The sequence below is a fragment of the Primulina eburnea genome, chromosome 14, assembly GCF_022965805.1.
Source record: "Primulina eburnea isolate SZY01 chromosome 14, ASM2296580v1, whole genome shotgun sequence".
NCBI classification, from domain to species: Eukaryota; Viridiplantae; Streptophyta; class Magnoliopsida; order Lamiales; family Gesneriaceae; genus Primulina; species Primulina eburnea.
The window spans coordinates 24,073,791-24,078,885 of NC_133114.1; the positions used below are offsets into that span (position 1 = coordinate 24,073,791).

At 33.4% G+C, this 5,095-nt stretch overlaps 1 long non-coding RNA gene across 1 annotated transcript; it reads right to left on the bottom strand.

Moving 5' to 3' along the window:
* Window positions 1-1,339: 1,339 nt before the first annotated feature.
* On the bottom strand, window positions 1,340-2,973 carry LOC140812497 (uncharacterized). The gene is made up of 4 exons (XR_012113680.1): window positions 2,411-2,973; window positions 2,157-2,294; window positions 1,866-1,920; window positions 1,340-1,767 (listed from the first exon to the last, which is right to left on the bottom strand). It is a non-coding gene; the product is annotated as an uncharacterized lncRNA (long non-coding RNA).
* Window positions 2,974-5,095: the final 2,122 nt, after the last annotated feature.

Below are 5,095 nucleotides of genomic sequence, written 5' to 3' on the forward strand. Positions count from 1 at the left end.
TAAGTCAATTGAGCAAACCCTATGAGTGTGCGAGAAAAACATTATATACATTGGTTGACACCGCAAAAGATGAACTCTCCAACCTTGTGCAGAATTTGAGTATAAACGAGCAGTGTGATTATGATCCGAGTGAAGATCAAATAGGCGAAGTATGCATTCGTAACCCTCTTACTGCAAAAGCGAAAGGGATTACAAATGCAAATATTACACGACACTGGGATCATACGAGCAAAAAAAAGAAAAGGTAAAAGGAAAGGAAAAGCTGAAATCTCAAGTAAGTATTTGTATACAATTCATTTTATTCATCTACATGATCATATTATACGCTTTATCTACTAGTTGATGTTTATATTGGTTTGAACGTGCTACATGAAATAACAGCAAAAAAAAAGGGCAATGTTCAGAAGATGGCAACAAAACACGGGAAATAAACTTCATACAATTACTATCGCAAAATCAGTTTGCATCCCCGCAATTTCCATCTGTATCTGGGCACAATGGCCAAATGCAATATTCAAGTCAAACGGTAACTTAGTTTTTTTCCATAATTAAAATGCAGGTAGGTTAGACTAATTTTTTGAAGCTTCTCAAATGAATTTACCATCTTATCCATTTGGGGCTCCTCCTACATCACAAGGACATCAAGTAAGGACTGTTGTAAATATCAAATAGGTATTTTGTACAAATTTATATTTGGTTAAATTAAATTTACGATGTTTAGGGATTTGGTCATGAAAATGCAGGAAGGTTATACTAATTTTTTTGAAGCTTCTCAAACTAATTTACATTCTTATCTGTTTGGGGCTCCTCCTACATCACAAGGACATCAAGTAAGGATTGTTGTAAATATCAAATAGGTATTTTTTAAAAATTTATATTTGTTTAAATTAAATTTACGTTGTTTAGGGATTTGGTCATGAGAATTGAAAGAATATTGGGGGGAATCCAAAAGCAAAGAGTTTGAAAAGAATCCAAAGCCGTGGCCGAGTTATAAAGGACATCAGAGATTGTCTTCTGTTTCACAATTGCTCCTTATTGTCTGTAATTATTTTCTTTGTTGCAAAGTTTATTTTTCCTGAATATTTTCTTAATTCGCTACTTTGGAACAATGACCACCACGAAGTTATCCAAACTTGTTCATGTCAATTGAAAATTCTCACATTTTCAAATGCGAGAAACAACATGATGAAAAATTCTCACATTTTCAGATGCGATAAAACAACATTTTCAGAACTGTACCACATGATGCATTTACAGATCAAGAAACAACTAAGAACAACATAAGAAATAACATAAGAAACATCTCATTAGTACATTGAGAAACAACTAAGAAACAACATAAAAAAAATTTCATTAGTACATTAAGAAACTAAGCCAACATATCAAAAGCAATAAACACAAGACATCATCACTAATTTTCATAGATTCAAGTATTGCTTTGAGCTCTTCAGAAATCTCAATCATTTTTAAGGCATTTTTCTGATGCTCATGGGCTAGTTCTGCCTGAGCATCTATCAATTTATCAATTCTTTCGTTATGTTTGGCTTTTCTACTAGAATTTTCGGTGGACGTTGAACTTTCAGTGGACGTCGAACTTGAAGCGGCATAATGTTTTTCCATATATTCATCAAATGCTCTCAATGCCTCTGCTTTACTGTGATATCCCTTGTAGGAAGCCCCACGAAATCCATTTACTTGCACTTGTGCCTCTTCCCAACGATCATAAACACCAGGTTTTTTTTCAGCAAAAACAACATACGTTTTTACCTAAATTTTAATAACATTTTCAGATAAAGTCAACTAAGCATGAATACATTTAAATTTTTGCAGTAGAGTAATGTAAAACACGTACAAACAAAATTTACCATCTTAGCAAGTTAGCTTTGCTGTAAACAAATCCTTTCGACTCAATCCTGAAAGCTGCATGTGCGATATGGTAAATATGAGTATTTCCTAAAAGGATTAAACTGTGCCTTTCTTTATTTTCCATACTCTACAAGGATTAAATCAGATTGAGTCCCAGTAATTTGAGGCAAATTATCGGTTTGAAGAAAGGTTCTGCACATAGGCTTCCAAACCACAAAGACATGAAAACAATTTAAATAATAGCTCCCTATGCACTTCTTAAACAATATTATGATCATATCAACAAGTACCAGTTCACTTCTTATATTTTAGCAAACCAAGAAATCTGGAAAAAATCTGAGAATTCACACATTGATCTTTATCTTCATCAATAAACATTCCAAAGTGGGTGCAAATATGGTGATCATTGTACAAATATAAAGGTCCACCTGCACCAGCAATAATCCAAGACATTAAAACATCAATGACATAGAATCGAACAATATTATGTAATGAAAATTTTTAACAAGCACATATTCAATGTTTGAGAGCATGTGGCATGTACCAAGTCATGAATATATTCTTGGTCATCTTTATGAAGCCAAAATGTGTAATCATCATTTAAGTGAAGGTTTTCAGATAGATAAAGGGATCCAAAGTTGTGTTTTCCTTGTACCTGCAGCAAGGTGGAAGCGTTGCGAGGAAGAAGCGTTGCTAACGACGGAGCACGGTGGAAGCGTTGCTAATGGCGGAGCACGGTGGAAGCCATGGAAAAAAACTAGCGGCGCAGGCGAGGAAGAGGCGACACACGGTGGAAGCGTTGCTGGCGGCGCATGGTGGAAGAGGCGGCGTCCGATGGAAGAAGCGGAGAAGAACAAAAGTAGATAAGCTTCAGATCTACGAAGGAACGTCGATTGTGTGGTGTTGAGGGAACAAAATTAGATCTGATTTTTATTTCCCACCATTGGGTAGATTTCAATTAACCATGGTATGGTTTGGGCTTGAGAGTTATTTGTATCGATTTTCTGAAAATTACAAAGTATTGACATGATGAAGCTTCCATACTGATAAGGTTTAAAATGATTTTTTATAATAAAATTAAGTGCCACATGTCGCAATATGAATGGATTCAGGTAGTGCTGTTGAGGTATAATCGAATGAACCATGCTCATGACCTCTCGACCAAGTCCTCGTGAAGGTAGTTGTGTAGTAAATACTAAGTACACACCACGTCGGCAATTAAATGTAGGTGGTGGATTGCATTTAATGGCATGCATCATTTATGGATATGGTTGGCAGATTGCTGACGAGGAAAATTCAGATGGAAAACAAGCGTTTTCCACATAGATAAAAAGTTATATAAATAAAGCTTCATCCCATCATTTCGTATCATCCATTCATCGAGTTTTCTTTCATCTTATATCATTTGAATGCTTAGTTCTGTAATATTTATGAAATGTTTTGTTATCACGTATTAAGAAATTGTGTGTTCTCTTTGGAAACACAGTGAGATAGTTGTATATCATAAAATATTATACCGAAATACTTATTCTAATATTCTTTAGAGATTTTTCATGTAAATCTCGATGTCCAATTTATTCTTTATTTGCATATTTATTATGTCAAGTTGCCGCACGTGAGATCAACACACCCGACCTACTGATTCAAATGTAACAAAATGGGAAATCTGCCATAAAGAGAAACTGATTTTCCGGTAGCCAATCGATCAATACTCAGATTCTTACATACCAGACTTTGATCAATCATCCATGATAGGAGATATAAATAAGGGTTTCGCCTTCACATTTGACGAATGAATGAAAAATCTGTGGACAAAAATCTTATAATTTGAGATTTATGACACCAATAAGGAAATAAGAGAAAGATTCACATGGTGATCTCTCGTCTTTTTTGTGCGTGTTTTTAGACGGGTCGCCACTTGAAAAAACAAAAAACTTTCCAAGATCACGCTTCTTGGAAAAATCACATCCAGAATGAAAAACCTAGAATTACCAAGCTTACATATAAAAATTGTGGATGATAAAGAATGAAACATATTAAAAGTGGAATTGTTTGATGATGTTGGCAGATGCTGCAACAATGGCGTAAAAATTATTTAGTTTATGATCTCACACAACTTTTTAAAGAAGTGATTAATAAAAACAGATGTGATTAATTTTATAAAGCAGAAGTTTATGTTTAATTTTTTTCTAATAATATAATTATTAAAACGTAAAATAATATGTAAGAATAATAATAAACATAGTAATATTAAAAAGAACAAATAATGGATAGTAAAAGTTAAATTAATAATAACATATACAATTATATTAATTTAAAAAAATAGAAAGAAATAATAAGAATTAAATCACCGATTAAAATAATAATATCATTAACATATAATAAAAAATAAAGTTTAGAAATTAATAAAATGAATTTTTAATATTGTGTAAGACGGTCTCACGGGTCGAATTTGTGAGACAATCTCTTATTTGGGTTATCCATGCAAAAATATAATTTTTTATACTAAGACTATTACTTTTTATTGTGAATATGGGTAGGGTTGATGTGAGAATCTGAAATTCTAGCAGTAGCAGCAGCTAGCAAATTTCAGAAGAAGCTAAAAATTCCAGCCGAAGCTAATATTTCAGAAGCTGGTATTTTTCCAGCAGATTGAAATCCAGTAGCAGACAATTTATAAAATCCAGCAGCAGCAGCAGCGCGAAATTTCAGCAGACAGTTACTAATTCAGACCATAACTTGTAACTGAAGCATTTAACGCGAAATAAAGATTGTTAATGTCAGATTATGGCCCTTAATTGGGAGGCTAACAGTCATAATTTCACCTATAAATATCACCCTCAAACCTCTGAATTGGTTTACCAAAATCTTGAGTTATCACTTGAAATTAGAGCTAAGAGAATGCATTTTCGAAGTTGTAAAATCCAGTAGCAAGGCAAGCAGATTTCCAGACTTCAACCGAAATTCTTTAAGCAAATTACGGTAAGTTGGTTTATATATAAATATTTTGAAATCCGTTTGATAATTCTGTTTTAAAGTTCAGTTCTGCATGTTTGATTTCTGATATATGATTTTGAAGCACTGAAACTCCCTAGTGAACTAATGGTAGGAATATATATTTTGAACATTTCTGAATTCTCATTCTGATTCTGGCCTTACCCCTTAGAGGAGAGAATATATAGGGGACTGATATCAGTTTAGCCACGAAATTCACTAACGTGCTCAGTGT